Genomic DNA, 23,259 nt, shown 5'->3' with positions numbered 1-23,259 from the left:
CCCTTCTCTCACCTTCATAATTGCTTTCTTTCATTTCTTTCTCAATAATTTAAGTTAGATCATGCCATAAATGTCTTCAAGACTGACTATGCAGCTTTATGAATGATCCAGAAGGTGTCTGGGGATTACTGTTTTGGGTGTAGTAGTCCACAATTCAACCCATGTCAGGTTTACAGACCCTTTCATGTTATCTGATCCATGGAATACCATGGAGATTTCCTGAGCCACTTTAAAACTGGTGAGAAAACACTACAAGGAAAGTATGCAGCTAACAAATCAGGGATCCACAAATACTTTTGTCATCGTGAGACTTCATGAGGCTGGACATATACATGTAAAACAATGGGGATGAAAAAATGACAGATGAGTAGTTGCTAAACAGGAAATAATAAGTTCAGCTTTCTCTTCCAAGAGGGGTGTTAAGGCTAAATGCTTTCCAAAAGAGTAAAAAGAAAAATGCAGCAAAACTATGTATTTTCTCTCTCCCACATGCAAGCACAGAACGTAACAGCAAGAATTGTTTTTATCTGCAGTTATTTTGTACTAGTTAAATGGAAAATAGATGGTTTGCTGGAAGTATGTTTGCAATATTCTTACTTAGGATAATACCAACCAAAGTAGTCATTCCCGGTTTAGTTTTGTCAGTCTGACGCCCTCTTTCATCATTTACAGGCAGTGATCAACCACCTCTTGCACAGGAATGCTATGGATAAAGCCAATTTGCAACACTGCATGAAATTAATGACATCTCCACTTTGGACAGATGTCCAAACAGATGCTGGGGAGAGGGTGATAGGGGTAAGTGTGTGCAAAGCCTGATGGTAGGAAATACTACCCATGACCTGCTGAAAAGAGGGTTTTTCCCTTCAATCAGACATGCACACACATTGCAACATATCCTTGAAAGGGTCAGCTGTGTGTGCTGTTGGTGTGCACCTACCTCAGGTTCTCTGTTCAGCAGCCAGAGTTCTTGTACTGTTTCTGGCTTCCCTGGAGAGGGGCTAAGGGCTGAATGCCCCATAGTTAGACACCCACTTTCAGGTGGTGGAGATCTCTAACTTCATGCTCTGTGACCACTACACCTTCCTTGTTGTAGTCCAGTTTCAAACACTTATCACAGGATCATCAAATACTCTCCACACTAAAACCAGCTTCTTAATTAAGGAAGGCCATCAGAACGACTACTTTTGCCTGCTCGCATTAGGTCTCTCTGCTTTCAGTCTCCTTCATAGGGCTGAGGTCAGCAGTAGTGTTTTTATAAGGAAGGCATAATTTCACTCAGGTTGTGGAGCCTAATTAATGTGGAATCTAAAATTCCCACTGGGGAATTTGCTGTATTGAGGTCCTTATGCTTCAGGTTTTCCATGGGCAGGGCATGCACTGACTTCTGTGGGAGTTTATCCCAGGGAAGAGGAAAGATGGGAGAGTGAAGATGTTATCAATTCTTTTCCCAAATACATGGAGGAATTACTGGAATTTTGCAAATGCTTTAAATGAACTTTTGATAAAGAGAAAAGAATTTTCAGATGAGCAAATAGCACAGTCAGCTTTTCCATCTATGCTCTTTTAAGCCCTAAATTCATATGGAAAGGTAAAAGATAGCTCACAAGTTCTGTTACCTGGGCAGTTGTAATCATGCATCTTGCTTGAACATCATACATCACATTTGTATTTCTATCATGGGGGAACTAAAAAAAGACATTCAGCAGCTCAAATTTAGAAAAACATTACTGGAAAGATTGCATTTTTCTATCAGTGGGTGAAAATGAGTTTACTTGCAAAGGGTCACAGGAGCAGTCAGGTAAAATCCTGTCCATCGGATCGAAGATTTTTACATGGTGCTGGCTCCTTTGCAAAGGCTTCAGGATCTCACACTTATTCTGCTCCTTGTTTAGCTGTGTTTGGTGAAACTGTAATTGTCACATGCTGATAGAGAGGGGGATGTTGGTTCATTTCCTTCCTTTTGTGGTTTTCGTAGTAAGAGGATACTTGATTTTATAAAATGTAATTGCATTGACTGCTCTTGTTACCAGGATTGATTGTATTGACTTGAGTTGCACGTTGTTATGTTTTCACACTCTTGCTTTGAAATATAGTTTTTGCTTTTGTGTCGGGTATTTCCCCCCACCCCCACCCCCCGCACTTTGAGATTATTTACAGTACATTTTGAGTTAAGGTTCTTCTGCATTTGATTTATCAACCGCTGGAATTGCTCTGAAATGCCGTCAAAAATATTCCTGGTATCTACGTGACAGTAACCACTAGAACTGATTGCTGTTGACCCCAGTCATGTCAACCATCATAACCTTCCCTCAGGTTAGAAGGTTGAAGCTGGGAAACACATTTCAGCTTCTTATTCCTGTGTGTCACGTCCTTATTGCAATCCATTTCAATTGTTCATTAGGGAATTGGGATAGCTGAGAATACCACAGTGAATAAATAATGGCAACTAGATGTCTGTAGAGACTGACGCGACCAGCAAAACGCAGGGGCTGTGCCACTGAGCCCTTGGGGTGAAGGGAATGATGAAGATTTCATTTTAGATGTGGTGGTGATGCATAAGTTATTTGTGGAAGTGTGTATTTACTTGGATACACGTGAGAAACACGTTTGGGGGTTTAAGGCTGACATTTTTCAATCAGGGGCACTTAGAATTAGGTACTTAACCCCATGTATAGGTACGTCAAAGGAGGTAGTAAGATTTCAAGAGCTGATAAATACTGAAATTATTGAAGTCTGAGAGTACTCAGTATGTTTGAAAATTAGGCTACTTCTATTCAGCTGCTCAAATATATTGTTTTGGAATATGACTTCCAAAGCCATTTTAGAGAATGTAAGAAAAGGCCATAGCCTCTTTTGAAAACCTTTGCTTGAAGTGTCTGTTTTTAGCCACTTAGGTGGATTTGGAAAAATTATACACACTGTTGTAACTATTCTCTTATTCAAATCAGTGAGAGAATTACCACTGATTTCTGTGGAAGCTGGATTAAGCTGATAAGCATAAAAATCTGACTTGAAAATTTGGTTTAAATCCTAAAAGTCATATCCTCTCTTTCTTTTTGAACAAAACTGATGCTGGATTTAAGAAACATTTACCCAGTTTTCTTGCAAAGGGAATATATAAAGGCCGTTTATGCAGTTCCTCAGCAAAAAAATGCTTTAGCAAAAGTAATTGAGAGTTTTTTCTTTTGTATAACTTCTGATTTTCCTTCCTTTACATTATTTCCCCCCCTTTCTCCCACTTTGTGTTCTGTAACATTTTGAATTCCAATTCTAAGTTGATGTGTTTGCAAAGACTTTGAGAAGAGATCTGAAATACCTCAGAAGGAGCTGCTAATAGCCTCAAAGACCGGATTAGAGGACATACACATACCGCCTGTGTAGTATTAGGTCTCAAGTAAAGTCTTGTTTAAAGTAAAATACCAACTGTCTTTTGAAATGCCATCATTCCCCAAAGTCCTGTTACAGAGCCCTAAATCCCGAATACAGTATCTCTACATCTACAGGGAAAGGACAAAGGGTCAAAGACATAGTTTCTCCTTATTTAAGATTCCTCTTTCATTTTATTACAGGACCCTGGGGTAGACTCTCTCTTCAAGTCCAGTCTTCACCAATCACATGCTAATAACTTCAGCTGAAAGAGGGCTCTACCCTAATGTCATTATACTCCCAAGCAATGATTGATTGTGTTATAGTATGTTTTTGAAACCTAATTACTATCTCAGTTTCTATTTGAGCTCATTAATCTTCTAGCCTGTAAATAAGTAAAATTGACTAAATAACTGAATTTCTTTAATGATGGGTTCAAGTTATCTTTATACCTACTGTTTGTATTAACCTTTTTCTTGCCAGAAGTGATTTTTTCTTTTCTGTTAGAGATTTTTGTTTTTGTTTTTAGTTTTCACAAGCTTGATGGTTGACAATGCACCTGTTTCGAACACCTCTCTGAATGCATCACTGGTACTGAACAGACAGACCCAGCCTGGCTCCAGCCTCCCCATCCTCCTCAAGCCAGAGGGCTACTTTTAATGTCCCATAAGAAGCAGTCCTACCCTACAGCTGTAGTCTTGCAGAAATCATCTGGGAAAACTGGTAGGAAAGTACAGAGCCAGCTCTCTGTTTCCCTTAAGAATTAGATAAAAGAGGAGAGGAATCCTTCAGAAAACTGTTTGTTCTATATCCTCTGTATTGAAGGCACGGGCCTTTGGACTGATCAGCAATCTCCAGGTCTTCTGGGCATCCTCATGATGCTGGATGCCTGTTGCTGTGACTGGCTAAGAGACGTTCAGTCCTGGGGGGCAGCAGCAAGACCCCAGCAGCCTGTTGTTTGAGAAACCCTGCCTAGACTTTGTCTAGGACCTTAGCCATGCGTTCTGCCAAAAATCATCATGAAGTTCTCGAGGCAATATGCCCTTATATAGACTGGAGTGTCTCCTCAGTGTGTGGCTTCCAGCTGGACACTTTTCCATGAGTATTCAAGCCTTTGGTAGGTTTGACCATAGTGACTTGAGAGGTCAGTGTTCTCTGCAGTCCTTTTTTCTTACAAGAAGCTCATCTGCTGGATCCTTGCCATTGCTGACAAATAAATGAAGGCTCTGGCAATATCCAGACTAAGCCTGTGGAACAAATTTCCAGGAAAAACAAGCATGACCACTAGCTTTAGCACAAGCAGAAACATATGGCAACTTCATCTCCTCGTTTTGGTTCCCTCCAGTAAACTGATTGAATCTACAGATACATGCACCTATTTAAATTCTCTTTCTATGAGATGCCAGTCAGGAAGCAAGGAAACGGTGATTGATTATTTTCATTTATTGGGAAACACTCAGATAGTGTGGACAACGGGGGGGACTTTATAAGCACCCAGGTGGACGGGACATCTCAAAGGCTTGTCGTGCTTGCCAGATGTGTTAGCTGTGACTTCAGGCCCTGGTGAGAGACTTCAATTTGATCTGTGTCTTGCCAAAGTACTTAAGCATATGCTTATCTCTAGATATATGAATAGTCCCTTGAGAATGCCCATGTGCTTAAACTTCAGCATGCATTTAAGTGCATTGCTGGAGCAGGCTCCTAAGTCTTTCTGGGGATAATTAAGTCATGCCGAAAGCTATTTTACTGCCACATTTTCTTTCTGGTTCACGGGATGAGAAAATCCATTTTCATCAAAATACCAAGTGGATCATTTTTAACCTGATTATTTGTTAAAGGATTTGTGTCATTAAAGTGAACTTCTTTGCTCCTTCCTTCCATTCAGTGGGTGCCTATATTTTTAATACATCCACTTGTATTGCTTAGCAATGAGCTATACTGTAATGGAGCCAAACTCTACTCATATACCTGGTAGCGCTAATGAAAGGTGGCGACCTTTGGCCACTCCTTCAGTAATGAACCTCTCTACAGTAGGACCAGATGGTGCTTTCACTTCCAAGGGTGCAGCATTACTGAGGTTATGCAGGTGCAAGTGTATTTCTGGAAAGGTTTCCTACCCGGGGGAGTGACGCAGTGGGATTGGTAGCCAGAGGCAGAAAATAGCCTTTGGGGGACAAATGCAAAAGAAACATACTCATGGAAAATGGGTTTTCTGCAGCTGGCATTATGCAACCTGGACTGGATGGTTACAGCCTTAATGCTCCTCTCCTACTTTTAGGTAGGAGGCTGTATGGACTTACAGTTTGTGGGCAAAGGAGTTTGATTATTCACTGCTTGGAAATGTAAGAATAAAAAAAACCCTCACCAAGTCAGTGTGGTCATGCATGTAATGATTTGGGATTTTCTATACAAGCCCAACGAAGGGAAGGAATAAGGGCAGGAACAGGGAGAACTCTGGGTTGAGAATCTGTAAAGGAGTGTTGGTCCAACCTTGAACTGAACACCCTTCTTTCCCACAGACGTGGCCAAAGGTGTTGGAATCAATGTCCAAAGCACAAAGTGGGTGAAAGGAGGGGAGTGATACATCTGGCTGCATCTTTGGGCATTCCCGTGTTGGGGTGGTTCAGCCCCTCAACTCCAGATAAAAACAAGTATGTTCCGCTTCATTTCCTGTTTTGGAAAATGGGGGTTGAATGCTAAAAGGCTAATTGCACATTGTTTTTAAAAATTAGTTTGATAATTCATCATATTGTAATTAAACTAATTAGAACACTATTCATTTCCAACCACCTTAATTAGGCCTCAACTTGGCAGGGAGCCCGTGAGACCAAAATGTTGCAATTTGTTAAACAATCTAAAGACTTTGATAACAAATGACTGTATTCAGTTACATTTTAGTTAATAAGATTTATATATTAATCTAGTTATACTTTGTTCCCTCAGAATCTGGCAGAGCTTGCAGGTCTTCTGATCCCTCTATGAAATTCCTGAAGTCTGAGTTAAAATAACTGGAAAATTTTCCCAATCTGACAGAGACTCTCCTGATTTTTACACTGTAGCAAGCATTTGTAAGGCTGTAGTGATTTTTGTGTTTTATTATTTTTATTATTATTATTATTATTATTATTATTTCTCCTTTTTTATTATTGGATAAACAGCTTTCAAAATCATACAGCAAGTTTGTAGAGGAGACACAGACCAGGGCTGCAGTCTGGGAGGGTGTTGGGGTGTCCGGCTGTCCGTGGGTTTGCTTTTGGGGGCGCTGTTGGATCAGGCTGAGCTTGTTCACCCGCACGGCTCAGGAGACTCCCTTGGTACCCTCTTTGGACTCGCGGCCCTTGTCATATCACTGTGACAAATGCCTGGGGAGGGTGTGAGCTGGCACCCCAAACTCACACGGGAGGTGGAGGACTTCCGTGGTGTTTGGTTCATCAGTGGTGAATTTCCCTGCCTGCTCTCTTTGACAGCATAATGAAGTGATAATTACCTAAATGAATAAATGTTGATGGCTGAGATAAATATCCACATTCCCTTAATCTATTTTCCTCTGAAATTGCTAAAGGAAATTTGGCTTTAATGGGAGGTATATGTCAATTTTTACAAATGATTGTAAATCTGTTTAGAGAGAACTTAGATGAGTCAGTCTCTGTTTCAGCAGTAAAAGTTATTGATGTATGAAGGCATAAGATGGACCAAAAAAAAATGAACAAGATATTGTAATAATTATGTTTCTCAGTGTCACTACCTTTTGCAACATCTGGTTTGTTTCTGTTCTTTCCACATCCTGCAGATGTTGCTGAACACATGAAAAACACTGACAGGAGAATATTTTAGCCAAGAAGCAATTTCAGTGAATATTATAAAAGGGTATCCTCTTAACTCTCCAGAAGTTGAGTAAGCAAAGACTTCTAGTTTCATTGCTAGTAAAGATCAGACCAATAAGAAAATGGGCCAAGGGCCCTCTAAAAGTGTCAGAAATAATCTGTTGTGGGTGAAATAGAAAAGTAACAGACTGGTAACAGTATGAAATAATAAGTCCAGATTGATTCTTATTCTGACACCCTTCCTGAGCCTTACTTCTTAAACAGTCTTCCTGATATTAGAGGTTTGTGCTCGAGCTGCTGATGTGGGATTTCCTTCCTTGCCCATCCCTGGTTCAAATGGAAGAAAAGGAAGATTATGGAAATGTGAATAGCCTATATACAGATAATTTTTATACCGTGTATCAGGGTTGTGTAACTTACTGATGGGTCAGGTTTTGAATTCTCTCTGCCCATCTACATCACCAGCACATGCACCAGTGTGCTGGACAGTGAGTTGTCCAGACAGCAGGGAACAGGATCAGTGCCCATGATGACTGAGGGATGCACAGTCTCCTGTTGCAGCAGGGGTAGGAAGGGAAGCCTGTTCTGTGCTTTGCTTTTACTGTAGCAAATCTGTTTGCTACAGCTGTCCTTGGCTCTTAAACAGTCCTAAAATGGTTAGTTTGTCTGAGGTGGCTGACTGGTTTTCCATTCTGATGACCCAATGCATCACCTGGTTTCTCTCTTGATTCATTTTTCCATGGGTCTAGTCACTTTTCTGAGGAAATCTGGGAAATCTTCTGGCAGAGGCTGGAAGGCAGGGAAGTTGCAAACCATCATCATCATCTAGCAACAGTGTGGGCTTCTTCCATGGCCTTGGTTAGAGCAGCTCCCAGGGTTCAAGAGACAGCAATGCAGCTACTACTCCTTCCCCAGTCACTTCCATGGGGTATCCTGCAGTGCATCTGTGCTACACAAATGGGTCTGCACAGAAGCCTGGAGCTCTCCCAGAGGTAACTCATTATCTTCTATCACAGATGTCAGAGTTGGGAGAGAACTTCCTGCTCTTGCTGCCTCCTCAAAAATATCTATGGCAAAGGAGAAATCTTGAGAGCACAGAAATTAATGGTAAATTCCCACTGCTTTCTCAGTGGCTTGGGTTTGACCTCAGATATTGCACTCTGAAATGAGAAAGACTGAGAGTGATGAAAAAGGTGACTCTGAAGCAGTCCTTGTCTGAACAAGTGCAGAAGCAAAAAACTGATCTGAAATGAGTGAGAAGAGGTGGGAATCTGAAAAAGACTGAGGAAGGGAAAGGCTACTATATGTAATAGCTATTTTTCAGGGGAAAATAGGACATTATGAAGGAGATATTAGCAAAGCTCTGTTGTGACTTAGCAAGTGATAGGACAGGAGTGTACAGGCTGCAGAAAATGCGTGGGATGTGCTTCGACCACTGGTGTGTTACCTCCAACTCATTGCAGAATAATTCAGAGATGAATTTAAAATCTTGTACCTGGAAGACAGCCTGAGTGCCTGAAACAGACTACAGCCGCCCTTGCTGCCATAGAAATCTTCTTCAAAGTCTTTTCCTTTTATGCAGATGAGCATAAATTAATGGTTGTTTTTCAGCAAAGAAGCAGCAGTAGATGGGAAGGTGCATAAACAGGTGCATCGTTTCTCTCCTCCCCTCTCGAGCAGCTCATTTTAATATACACCAGTTATTGCTGTGCATAATAATGAACATCTGTCAAATGCTTTCCAGAGTGTGTGAAAATCCACCTACAGAGCTACAAAGCAGGCGAGTGGTGTGGTAGCTGTGCTGCTCCCTGTATTGCCAGTGGAAGCTTCTCCAAGTAGAAATCTCTCCAGTTCACACTCTACTTCTGACCTGTATTTTCTAGTCTAATATGTTGTTTCACTGCACGAAGCATAAGGAGACTACAGTGACCGCCAGTGTCCCTGGTGCAATTCCACAGAAATCTCTGACTCCCCTTGAGTCCAAGGCCCTGGAGAGCCCCAGTTCCTGGGGTGATGGCCTCCTGCCAGGAAAGAATGAGGTCCCCTGGGTCAAATTCTCCCCCCAGATAGAGCCATTGCAACCCTAATAAAGGAAATGAGGTTGCCAGGGTGTGGTTGGAGACAGAATTTGGCCATATTTGAAGTGTGTGGAGTGACTCCAGGATGAGATCAAGAATTGGCCTTTGCCCCCAGCCTCCCATTCAATATTGGTTCTTTATAAAGCAGCATACATTGCCTCACGCTTGCATTACTGTAGCAGAGGCTGGGTCCAAAGCCCTCTAAAGACATTTAGAGTTTTCCTTTTGGAGGCTAGATCAGGTTACTAGACAAGACACACCATCCAACTGCAATAAACTTGTTCCTTAGGTGTATTTTTGTTCAGACAAATCTCAGACCTAATGCTCACAGCTGAGTTTGAAAATTCCTCTTTGCTTTTACTTTTCTCCATCGAGAAGTGAAAAAGAGACACAAAAAATACCCCTAAGTGAAAACCCAACACTCAGCTCTGAGAGCCTGTATTTGGTTGGTGATGCTTTACAGAGGTCACAGGGATTAATGAAAAACACAATTAGAACAACATCAAGCTGGGGGCCCCAGTTTGGCACTGAAGGATCCCATTTGGGTATATCGTATTGCATTATGTGATGTAAGAATGTGGGCTAGTGTAATCAAAATGTAACTGCAATCCTTACCAAAAACACCTGTTTAACCTCAGCTAACCCGGGAAGAGAACTTTAGACTTCTTTTTTCCTTACTTGAGCATCGGCGGTGTAGTGGTGAAAGCACAATAATGAAGCTCCTGTTTGTAGGTCCTGGAAATGGAAGTGCTCAGAGCTTGTGCCCAGTCTGTCCCAAAATCTATTTTATGTTCCTTAGTTATGTGATTACTTAGTTGTGTGCTTGGGAAGACTGCCCAAGTGAGGGAAATGGGGCCTGAAGATGGAAATATTTCATCTGTGATTTGATAAACTGTGGCTAGTGGCAACATGAGCTGCTTCTGGCCTAAGAACAGAGGTCTCTAAGGTACCAAGAACCCCACCTTATGGAGGTAGTGAGGCCTTTTGGCACTTCTTGAGGAAATACTTGTTTGAAAATGGAGTGATGAATAATGGTCAGAGCTCAGAACCCAGATCTGAGTTGAAATTGCCAGTTTTATCACTTTTGTCCAGTGAGCCCTTGGAATCATATCCTTGGTGATAAATGCTGAGTAGCTGCCAAGGCAGAGTGGCTCAGCAGCAAGGAGGAAATGTCCTGATGGTTCATGTATCAGTGTGAGATTGGAGAGAAAAAAATTCTTGCCTTCTATTCTGCTGCTAACTTTTTTTCCTTTGTGAGATTGGGCATATTATTACTTCACCTGATTTTAGCTGTCCAGAGTTTAGTTTTCAGTTGAAGTCAGTCACTGAAATTCTTTCTTTCTTCAGTGATTCATCCTGTTATTGCAGTCCCTTGAGTATGGGATGATTAATGTTCTGAAGACATTTCTCTAACAGTTGCAGCTCATATAACTACCTGAGATGCTGAGCTTTTAGTTAGCTAAGATGAGGTGTAATGACTCACATCTTTACTCATGGCACCCCAGCTGATTGCTTCTGTAGAGCGAGGACACCCACCCTTCCTTGTTTCATCAAGAGTAACTACTTGTAAGAATAAATATATTAAATTTTAAAAGGACCACCTTTCTAAGAGCCTGCATAAGGAAAATGTTTCAGGAGTTAGCGGGAAGCACTCACTTTGTTTTTCATATTTCCTAAAGAAGGCTGAAAAGCCACCACAGATCCTTCCTTACCCCTTTTGCCATGCTATGCTGACAAATTTAGGCTTCTCACTGCCTTATAGAAGATCAGGAGTCCTCAAGGAGATTTCAGGTGTCAGGGTGTTGACCTAAGAGCTCCAGTGCAGGGAAGACACATGGACCTGCAACTGAGGTTACATCCCAAGCTGGTGATAAATCAACAAGCTTTATTGACTCCACAGAGCTATTGCCTTTTTTCCAGTCCAAAGGGTCCAGTGGATATATGGTACTTTTGCACTTCCAAACAGGATCCAGAGTGAAGTGTCAGAGCTGTTGCAAGGTAAAGGTGTAGTTTTGGAAAGGTGGTCAGTGATGGAAAGCAAATAAGGGATTTCTGAGACAATGTCAGACAAGTGAGAGACCTGGGCTGTGTGTTTTAAATATTTGAGGAAGCTGTTCTGGTGAAAAGGCTCAGAGCTGAAAGGCCACACATAAATCTCTCATGAGGGGCAGCAAACCCCAGTGTGCCAAAATCCCTGGTTTGTCATACCCCAGTTCTGATGGAGGACCTGCTGAGGTAGTTTCTGCTTAAATACATCACCAGACCTTGTACAAGCTAGGGTAGAAAATAAAATGAACATCAACATAAACCAAATGAACAAAATACTGATGTCCCTGTTGCACCAGCAGACCATACCACAGCGTACTCTATGGCATGTTCTGACTTTGGTACAGCCCAGAGTCTGTGCGTTGCCTGTCTGTGCTGAGACTGATTTACCAGCACTACATAAATCACTTGTTCCCATAGGCATTAAATTACCAATATTTTTAAAGTAGTTTACTGATTTTTTTTTTTTTTAAATTTATGTTAATCAAAGCAAGGTGAAACAATTTCCCATGCTGTGCTGATGACTTGTTTCGGGGAATGGTTTGTCTTGAGACAGACAAAAGTGTATCATGTTCTCCGTGGGCTTGTCAAGGCAAATACTTGTCAGTGGCCTAAATACTTTAATGAATATTAGGGAATCATGCATATTAGGGAATAATCTTGCAAGAGGGATAAGAACACAAGTTCCAGCTGACCCCTCCCGCCCCTTACCTCAGCCCACAAAACCTGGAGGGTTTAGTTACATTTTGAAACAGATGCCCATATAATTAGGGAGGTAGAAACATGACTGACTGTTTGGAAAAGACACTTTGGGGTAATATGTCAGCAGACCCACAGATCCATTACAGAGGTGCAGCCTGACAAAACAGCGTAGGGTCTCAACTTGCTGCTCCTCTTCCATGAAGGCAGTTTATATCAATGAAGATGCCCCATAGTCTTTCAGCCCAGAAAGGTTCAGACATGGGAGGGCCTGTGGAAATTTACAGCAGCCAAAAAGCCCAGGACTGAAATTTCTTTAATCTGATCAGACTTGTTCTAACCCCGAGACATAAATATCCAGCACATTACACCTTTGATTTACTATTATGCATGTATCAGAGCAACAGTGGTCCTTTTGAATTATGCATTCTCTTAACAGAACATTAAACCTTATGGGGAGATGGAGTAGCCCAACACACAGCTATTATCCTGACAGAGGGGAGGGTGAGATCAAGAGTAATGCTCCCAAGCTACAGAAACTCTGAGTTTTTGTTGGATTGCTTGAATGAGCATTATAAATAGCACTTTGTTCCTTCTCGTTAATAAATAGTGTTTAGATTGCTCGCAAGAAACCTGATAGATGGGTCATCAAGAGAAACAGGAGGGATTATTATTAGACATAAAAGAAGAACAACATCACTAAGTCCTGAAACTTGCCCCTGAAACTGCTACAGCCATGCAGCAGGACTGTGCCTGGGCTGCTGAGAACAAAGCATATCTTTTAATGACTTGAAAATCCATTTGGTTCTTTATATCAAGTCATGACCAAAAGTTACTACCGTACTATAGGAAATCAAGTTTGATTTTGTAATATAGTCAAATGAGTACTTTGGAGTGCCATGTCTAAGATCAATAAGGAAACGGTAACTACATTTGCTGTCATATGATGATATTGATGTAAAACCAAAATGGTCAAAATTATAAAATCAATTTCATAATTTAATCAGAAATGTTTATTGATACTATTAAAGCTGAATTCAATAGCTGCTGATACGCAGTTAATTTCTTACCTGTCAGAAAAAAACATATTGAAATGTTCTTTCTTTTAAATGCTTGGAGTTAATTCGTTGGAAAAAAAAAAAAACATCAGCAACCTGTGGCTGGAATGGGCAGAGGATGGGTTTAGATGGGGAGATTGGTGGAGCTTTTCTAGTGGTTTGTACGAAATGTTTTAAGCTTTGCAGAGCAACTTCTGCTTCATGTGTGCACACACACGCGTGTATAATGTAACCTTGGCAATAACAGTGCGAGGAACTGCAGTGTCACAGCACCAATCCTGGCCCTGGTGAAGGCAGTGGGAACTTCACAGTCAAATTCAGCAGAGCCAGGACTGGCTGTTGATGAAGGATCTGCATTTAGCTCCTAATCCAGGACTGCGTGTGGGCAGGAGATCTGAAGTGGTGGTTCTGGGCTGCACTGTACTAAATAACCATGGGTTTGTGTAGCTACTCCTCTGTGGTAGGTGCTGAGGGTGGAAGTGAATACAGGTTTAAGGAACAAAAAAAAAAAAAAAGAAAAAAAGATTGGGTTTGCCTTTGCTTCCATGCCCCAGTCTAGTCAAGTTTGGTTAAATTTTACAATCTGGTGTGTGCTGCAAAGGCAGTGAAGCAGGCAGAGAGGGCCACAGAGAAGGTCAGCAGTGTGTAGGGTCAGACTTCATGGGTGAGAGTAACTGTATAGGTAGAAGAAAGAAAAAAGATAGATTGGAGTTTGCTAGGTATTAATTATAACTACCATGTGGGTATGAAGTGTTTTGTTCTGGGCCTTTCTCTTCGTGATGCTCTCATGAAGGAACCTCTGAGCACACAGGGTGAAGGTATCCCAGGGGCTAGGAAAAACATAACCTCACTGTAGAAATCAGGGGGTCACCACTGAGGTAGTTCTTTGGGAATAAAAGGAAAAAGGGAATTTAAAGAAAAAGAAATTGAGATTTTTGTGTGATTGGAATTGACTGACTTAGAGAAGATTTCATGGACTGCATGGGCCTAAGAGTTGGAGAAAGGATAGTTAAGACTGCCTAATTCCCTGTAGACTGTATGCCCAATAGAAAAAAACCCATTAATATCAGGCAGCAATAGTGTTCTTCATTACTGAGCAGAAACTGAGCTGACCCCTGGATGGATTATTTCAATGTATTTTTTTCCATACGGTACTTCTGGGTTTTAAATACTTAATTTCAAAGGAGGCCATCTGATGAGAGAACGTTCTCTGTTACAGGATTTTTGCACTCTAAAGAAATTAGTTTCTTTTGTACTCTGTGTAATAGGTAGACCATAACATCTGTTTAGGTCCTTCCTTTCTATTGAGGTATGGGAGATTATAGGTCTTGCATGGAAGCATATATTTGAAACTGATCAGTATAAATTATTGATGGAGCAATTTATTTTTATTTTTACATAGGTAGTCAAAGATTAGTACTTCTTTTAGGACAGTGCAAAAATTTTATGTTAAGATTTTCTTATTGTGACGGAAAGATATATTTCAATTCCTCGTAGTGAATGTTAGTGATGTGCATTTGTCACATACCAGGAGCAGACCTAGGTATGCACAAATTCATTTATACTAAGATTTGTGCTCCTCATGATCTTAAATCCTCTGTGAAGCTACTTTTAATAGACCAGGAACAAGTTCATTCCATGTCTCTAGGAACCTGCAAACTGCTAACTGTGCCTTATTGTGGCTTTCAAGGCTCTCTGCAAAGACAGAGACCAGATTTTGTACCTGGCACAACTCAGTGTTGAGCACCAAAATTATTTATCGGTGGCTACTTTTTGGTAGGTAAAATGTAGCTCTGGATACTCTTAAATTCAGGCTTAACACTTAATTCTGCTACAAGTCCGTAACCTCCAGAAGGTAGCTTAAATTTGGGGGTAGGTTTAGATTAGATATTCAGAAGAAATTATTTACTGTGAGGGTGGTGAGGCACTAGAAGAGAGAAACCGTGGATGCCCCACCCCTGGAAGTGTTCAAAGCCAAGCTGGATGCACCTCTGAGCAACCAGGTCCCTGCCCATGGCAGTGGAGTTGTAACTGGATGAGCTTAAAGTCTCTTCCACCTCAAACCATTCAGTGATTCTATGAAACTGCCTGTCCATCAGGTATGGATCTTAGCACAAGATGCTCTACACAGTGTTTGTGAAAGAGAGAGCCTTACCACACGCATAAGTCTTTCTTTTTTCTTGTTGTAAAGTAGCAGGGACCATTTGGGAAGCCAACAATGAAGTTCTCTGCTGTCATCTTTCCTTTTAAGATATTTATCAGTATGGAATCAAATAATCTTCTCTCCTTCCTACCCTAGAAAATGATAGTAGCAAGCCTGAGCAACCTACCTGTTTCAAGGTTTGTGGAGTAAGGGGTTTTTAATGTGACAGGCGAGAAGACAGATGAGGCATTTTTCAAAGTGGAAGCAAATTTAAGTCACTAAATCACACACACACAGAGCAAGAGTTCCTTCCTCTAACATTTCCAGAAATTCCTCGGTGTCCTTGAAATGTGACCCTAGAATCTGATATCATGATTTCTTTTTCTCTGTAGAATTATATGGAGGATTTATATGCAACTGGGTGAGTGACACCATTTCTTGAGAACGTAAGCTTGTTCTTCTTGATTTGCACAGGCTTGTTTTGCTGGACTTGAGCCTTTTAAAACTGTGTGTCCAGTTCTGCTCTGTGGAAGGGGCTGTTCAATCATCAGCTAATGGAGAAAAAGAAGAACTGCCAGGAGCTTCATTCCTCCTCTGACACCTGTTGCGGGATGGGAGGAACCATCCCTAGAAAGCCCTCTGTTTTCCTTATGGAAGGAGTTTAGAGGATGAGATTAGGCACAATTCTGACTTTCACGTGGTTCTAGGAGAGCCAAGTGACCAAAGATTTTGGACGTCTGCGAATCCCAAAATGTTGTAAGCTGGCAGTAAATGAACCACAAAGTTCAGAAGATTCTTATACCTATTAAAATAGGATTGTCTGCCTCAGTGTTTAAGGCTTTTCTATGAGGTTTAGCTGAGGGAGTGCAACCAATTAGTTAAGGATTAGACTGTGGACTAAACAGGGCTGAGATCTTTTCCTTGCTCTGATGTTGTTTGTCTGAGTGCTAATTGCTTGTCTATATTTTATTTTCCCTTCAGCATAAATAATTATGATAATGTTTAAATCATAATGGTCTTCCGTAATGGAATTCAGGAAAGATTATTGACTGCTATGCTATTTTTGGATTGAACTACATTTGAGAAATAGGAATGACAAGATTTGTTTTCATAAGACAAGTAGCTGAGCCTTTGATATCTGATTTGGAATATTTGTCTATATAACACACATCAGTAAAGTAATTTGTATCCAGTTTGTAGCTGAGAAACTGGCATATTTTATGGCTGATATAACTGATTTAGAAACTGACTTACCAGATTGTCCCATGTACAGTGGAGAGGAATGGGGCTGCTGATCTGTGCCAGGGTGGGGGAAGAATGGAGACTTATTCTTGGAAATGTTCCGATGTTGTGGAGAAGCATTTAGGGAAGCCACAGGAATGCCAGGATTAAGAGCCTGAATGCAGAATAAAGCTTAAGGAGAGGGTGATGGATTGCTTAGTTCTTTTATTAAGACCTCATACTGTGCTGTATTTAGTATAGGTTACAATCATTCCCAAAATTTGCAGTCCTATCTGAGAAAGGACAGAAGGAAAAGTGCCGTGAGATAAAACTAAATTTAAAAGAATATGAAGATTGACTAAAAAATTTAGTTGTATAAAGGAATAATGTAAGTTTATTTATAAGCTATAAAAGATCTCAAATCATATACCCAAATCTACACTTCTATCATGGTGTCATAAAGCCCATAAAAACTTGTGGTTCTTTGTCTACCATGAAAATGCAGTGCTGATGCATTTTTGCTGTGAAATGTGGTAGACTGAGGTCATGGAGATATTATCAGATCTTTCATCACCATGCATCCAGGCAAATAGAATGTGAAAATCAGTTTTCAAAGCCCAAATCTCTAAAATGTCACAATGAGTTTTAAAGCCTGAAATTGCAGCTCTTAGTGAAAAGCCTTGTGGTGCACTGTTAACATTTGTTAGATGGCAGCAGAAAGGCCACTTAGAGCAATGAGGATGACTTTTTGTTTGTTTTCATCTTCCATTAGACTATGACAAAGTATGAAATTTACCATTTAACCATAACTACCCCATTAGAGCTGTTGTTTCTTCTTGCAGTTCATGTGGAACTCTGAATTCAGAATTCAGAGTGATGGCCATCTGGGTGACAGTTCTTGGCCTAAACCAGATGATAGAGATGCACCAAAGGAAAAGCCCATATGTGACTAGAAAGCACAAACATAGTAAGTTTGGTCAGTGAGAAATTTAGTGATGTCAAAACATTGTACTGAATATGCTGTATGACCAAAAGAGACACACTAGAACACACCAAAACCTAATCAATTAAATAGCAACAGGTGGGGGGGATAATAATAATAAAAAAAATCACTTTATAACTTTATAATGGGGGAAAGCCAGGATATGTAAATAGACAGAAGAATGTTTGGTGTCCCAATATGACTTGGGAGTGGTGCTAAAGCTTAATCAGCCTCAGAGTTTGCAAACTTTCCCACAGCTATATTGGTGGCCAAGCCTAAAACAACTCAGGAGTTGAGATGAGATAAATTTGTTGATATGCATGTGGCTCATCTCTCCCTTTCTAAAACTAGAAAAAAATCAAGATGAAAATTTTTCCAGGAAGTCCTTCAACTTTTTTTGGAAGAGCTGAAAAAAATGGCAAAAATATTTTGGCAGGGTGTTCAGTTTCTGGACCTGTAATATTAGCCTTACAGAAGAAATATTAATGCAAAATTAGTCTTTCAGCCTTGACCCCAGAAGAAAAAAGAGGAGATCTATCTGGTTCAAAAGACTGACTTCAATTTGGGGTTGACTTTTGAATTTCTGGGTAGACTTTCCTCACCTAACATAAATTAAACACCAAGGAATTCATTGCCTTTAACCTGATGCTATAGACTCTGCCTATAGTTGGCAGGAGAGAAATGCTCACTTCCATGGAATGATGAATCTGTATTGTCCTTGACAGTTATTTTAGGATGGGCTCTGTCATATCCTGAAGATATTTATCCCTCTCTGCTGACAATAGGCAGCTTTGATAAGTAGCCTAGACCTAACATACCAAAGTTTTTGATGGCTCGTGGATGCTGTGTGTCTGCCTGCAGTGACTCTAAGCCCATCTCTGATTCAACACATCTGCTTCTAATAATCCAAAGTAAAAAAAAAAAAAAAACACCAAAAAAACTCTCCCCTTCTTAAGTGTTCATATTAATTAGGTGTGAAAAATTACTTTTTGGATCAGTTCACTAGCACTTCAAGGTTGTTTAACCACCTCTGAATGACCTAAGTTGTAATAACTGCGATAGAGCAAGTGGGAAGAAGGAAACAGAAGTACCACTCTGTTGAAGAACAGGATGAAAACAGTTCCTTCTCTCTTGGTTTAATATTTGCTTTTGTTCATCCCTTGAACTTGAAAATTTCATCAAACAATCTGTCAGCACCTGTGTGGTGAACAGAGCCCTTTAGCAGGAACAGTAAAAGGAAGCCATCAGTAGTTGGTCCTGCTCATAATTTAAAGCATATCATTCAATCTGCTTACACGGGTAGGACTTCTCTTAGTAGTGACTGAATGCATGTGTGTCTGAGAAAGGGTTTTTGGCTCCCTAATTGTATGAATGTGAGTAACCCAGCAGAAAGCAGCCATATGCAGGTGGCCTGAGTTCTGGCTGTGTCTCCTTTATCTGATCAGTGCAGAAAAACAACTCAGATATATGTAAGGTCTTAAGTAGGGAGCTGCCTGGAGCTAATTAATAGGAAACAGTAGGTAAAATAGTGAATTAGAAGAGATTTCTGGCAATAAGGAGCAGTTCTGACCAGGAACACGCTGAGAACAGTGTTTCAGAAATAAATTGTGGGGGGGGAAAAAAAAACAAAGAAAGGTAAACTGGAGGTGTTAACCTGCAGTCATTACTTTCTTTGATCCCTCCAAAAGATGGATTTAGTCCAGATACTTGATTCAGACGAGTGACACCAGCATCCCAGTGTGGAGAATCCTACAAATAGACCATATGTCTGCCAGTACTTCAGGTGCTGAAAATTTGTTTTGCAAACACTTTTTAAACCTGTGACAGTGTGGGTCTGTTTTGGTGAAGTATTTCCAAGTCATCATTACAATAAATAATCGTAATTTAAAAACCAATTCACTGACTCATGGTGGGGGGTAGGTTGTGTACTGCTTCTTTCCCTGGTGTTTCCTGTGTCTGAGTACCACAAATCATAATACATTTCAGCAAGATAGCCAAATGATTTTGCTTGATGAGCTTTTCTCTTGGTAGGGGAGTCTTTAGGATGACATTCTATTTCTCTTGCTTGGCAATTTAACAGTGTTTTGTTCCTTAAAGGGTATTCAAATCTTCTGGTAATGCTGAACTCCTCTTGTTCTGATCCTAAGATACTAATTTTCTGGAAAAGTGTTTACAGTTGTCCCAGAATCAGGAGATGCAGGCAAAACAACTGCTTTGATCCAAAGTGGACTTTAGGATCTTTGGGATAAAAGTCCCCTAGATGACTAGATCAACTCCTCTAGTCCTCTACCCAGAGCAGGGCTAATTTCATCTCTCTGGGTAGATGCTTTTTGAACCTGTTCTTACAAATCCCTAGTGCTGAAAACACCATGTGCTGTTCTTCTCAGGAAATCTAATTCAGTTCTGCACTCTTAGGATCAAAAACTTGTTGCTAGTGTCTGACCTTAATCTCTTACATATTGGTTTATGCCTATAGCTTGTAGCTTATCCAACTTTGACATAAAAAAACAGATCATGCTTTTTCTTTTCCTTTTTTTTTTTTTTTTCTTTTCCCTACAAGCCCTTTGATTCATAAGGTGCTCCTAATTTCTTTTTCTGTTTGTGACTACTTGACTTCTCTTTGTCCAAAGTCAGAGCACCTCTCCTATGAAGACAGACTGGAAAAATTCAGGATTATCCAGCTTGGAGAAGGCTCCAGGGAGATCTTAGAGCTCCTCCCAGTACCTGAAGTGGCTAAAAAGAGCTGGAGAGGGACTTTTGGCAAGCTCATGAAGTGGTTGATACGACAAGGGGGAATGGTTTTAAACTGAAAGAGCATAGGTTTGGATTAGATATTAGGAAAAATTCTTGACTGTGAGGGTGGTGAGGCACTGGAACAGGTTGCCCAGAGAAGCTGTGGATACCCCATCCCTGGAAGTGTTCAAGGCCACATTAGATGGGACTTGGAGCAACATGGTCTAGTGGAAGGCGTCTATGCCCAGAGCAGGGGTATTGGAACTAGATGAATTTTAATGTTCCTTTCAATTCAAACCATTTCATGATTCTATTAATTCCTTATTAGATAGTTGGTGTCAAAGATGTTGAACCTCATTCATCCATAGGTCTCACGTAATAAAAGACTTCCTGTCTCCTCATTCGTCTTTGTAAATTTAATATCCTCCAGGCAAAGAAAGATACCAAGAGCTGATCATGCTTTTTAATGGTAAGAAAATTCACTACCTTCCTAGAAGTCCAAGGACAGATCTGGCAAGGATTTTTTTCCTACTATGAGTTTGAAGCATGAGGCTTCTGCTCATGAAAATGTGATCCTTTATGAGAAAGAGAAAACTCTGATCTGCTGTTCTGGTTTGGGGCTCTTTTTTTTTTTCAGTTCCTTTTGACTGGCAAGAAACGAGTACGTACTTTAATTACATCTGGCCTTTTTACAACATGACTAAGCTGTCCAACAGATGTCTGCTTTGGGTCCGAACAGCATGAACACATGACAGGGAGGCAAACAATAATCTCGAGGAGTTTCATCCCTCTCACTTTTCACGCAGATCTGGTCACTCTGTGTCAAACCCTCGTGTGAGTTCTTTATTCTTTTGGAAAGCAACGCTGCCAACAAGTGGACTCTGAATCTGGTCTCCTCTTGTGACTTCCAAAGAATAAAGCCCTCTAGGAAGGTATCTTCAGATTGCATCTAATTGCCACTCATAAGCTGATGATGCACATCGGGATCGAAGCTTTATAGGCCACACTCCAGCAGAAATCCTTAAGGAGAACTAGGAAATGGATACCATCAGGCTAGATCTGGAGGGCTGGAAATAATTTACCCATAACTCTTGATTTAATCTATCTGTCTGTTCAAATTCATCTCTCATCTAATCAATCTGAACAAGAGGACTGAAATCCTGGAATAGTGTGTTTATTAGTTTTAAAAAAATAAATAATAAAAACAAGTCCTGGAAATGTGTGTTTTAACAAGTTGTTGAGTTAGCAATTCTTTCTTACTCTACAGCCCAGCCCTGCCACACATACTGTAACTTTCATCTCCAGCCAGAAAACTTCAAAGTCCTTCTGAGGTCAAGGGCAGTGTGGCAACATGTATTAAATCAAGAGTTCCCAGATCACTGTATGTTCTTGGATGTGGACAGGGACTACAATGTATGATGGTATTATAGAAACTAGACTAAGTTAGCCACTTGGAGAGATTAAGGATTTGGAGATGTATCAACCTGAAGGGGGGAGAGGGTTGGATTTTAGTTTCTTTTGTTTGTTTTAGTTACTATGACATAAGGAGCAGAAGGCACATACATGCCTTCAGTGGATGGTCCTGCAGCTTTCTTTATTAGAAAATAAATTTCGTTGGTGAAATTTGTGTGAGAGTGCTGCACAACCCAACTGGAAAACAAAATCCTCTCAAAGCAGGGCAAGGAAATAGTCCTTTTCCAAATGTACCTTTACCAGAAACATAATGAAAACATGGTTTATAAGGTGAAACAGTCATCTGTAATAACAGTAACCTTGCAGCGATGCTCTGAATTGGTTGGTTTTGCTCCCCCATCTAGTTTTGTTTGGTATAATCTCATTTTCCGTTCACAACCATCATGTTGTGACTTTCTGTCCTGAGAATGAAATGCAAGCTAGTCCCTGCCTGATGTATTTTTTGCTCAGAGCAGTGTAACACAGGGGCTTAGCTTTATTAGGCAGCAATAGTGGTTGTCACTTCTCCTTCAAGCACGTTGGAAAGAAATATAATGAAAAATTTACCTATTTTGCTATGGAAACAAGACAGAAGCCTTGTGGCAAGAGTTTAGACATTATCAGATGAACTAATATTCTGAAATTGTTAACCTTAGAATTAACAAAAATCATGGAGATAAGAGTTTTTTGCCAAAACGGGGTTGCATTTAAATCAACAAAATAATATGCATGTAAAGCCTGCTTTCACCCTTTGAAAATACAAGTGCTTAAACAAGGTTTTAAGTAATATTTCCATTCCTGTAGCCTCTCTCTAGGCTCAGTAGAGATAAACAGAGGGAGGAAGCCTGAATTTTGGGTGCATTGAATTGTTCTTTGGAATTACCCATCTGATTTAAACACTTCAGTCATGTGCACACAGTTCAGCATGGTGTATTTAGTTAAAAAAAAAGCATGACAGTATCTTCAGGGTATGTGGATTACCTGAGTCTGCTTTGAGTGTGCAACTACACACTTTTATTTTTTCATAAAATTGCAGAAAGGATAGGGAGTTAAAATCTTCCTATTGGTTAAGTGAATCTGCACGCATTATGTTCCCAGTCTTCCTACAGGTGTTATAGTGTGGCATATCTTTATACTATACATACCTGATATTTGCTTTGAAAAGCTCCTTTTAAACCCCACTCCCAAATTTACTTAGAAAGTTTGATTCTCAGGGTGAGCTTAGTTAACGAAAGAGAGAATAATAAAACTAATTCATGCGGCTGGTAACTCGCTGCAGTTTCAAATATCCAATCTAATTGCCCCAAACTGCCCGGTAACTAAGTTGGAATGTGGATTTCTCAGAAAACATCTCCTTCCAAATGAATCACTCTCTTTGCTCCAGGCAGAACTTTGCTGTTCTTCAAGTTTCCCATCCACCTCTTGGCCACTCCTAATCTGGTGTGGGTGCCAGTCTGTCATTATTAGAGTGGGACATGAAAACACAATTCAAGTGAACTGAAATAATATTTCTGAACTTCAGCTAAAGCATGGTTTAGATTTTCAGCCCAGATTCAGGTAGTTTCTATTTTTGCCAAATAAATGACCTCATTGCTGAATAAAATGGCTATCTTGCTTCATCAGCATTGCTCTCTGAAAAGAAAAATTAATCAGA

Source organism: Myiozetetes cayanensis, unplaced genomic scaffold (assembly GCF_022539395.1).
Source record: "Myiozetetes cayanensis isolate MyiCay16 unplaced genomic scaffold, myiCay2020 scf2-11, whole genome shotgun sequence".
Lineage (NCBI taxonomy): Eukaryota > Metazoa > Chordata > Aves > Passeriformes > Tyrannidae > Myiozetetes > Myiozetetes cayanensis.
Note: the sequence above shows the minus strand (reverse complement) of the source record.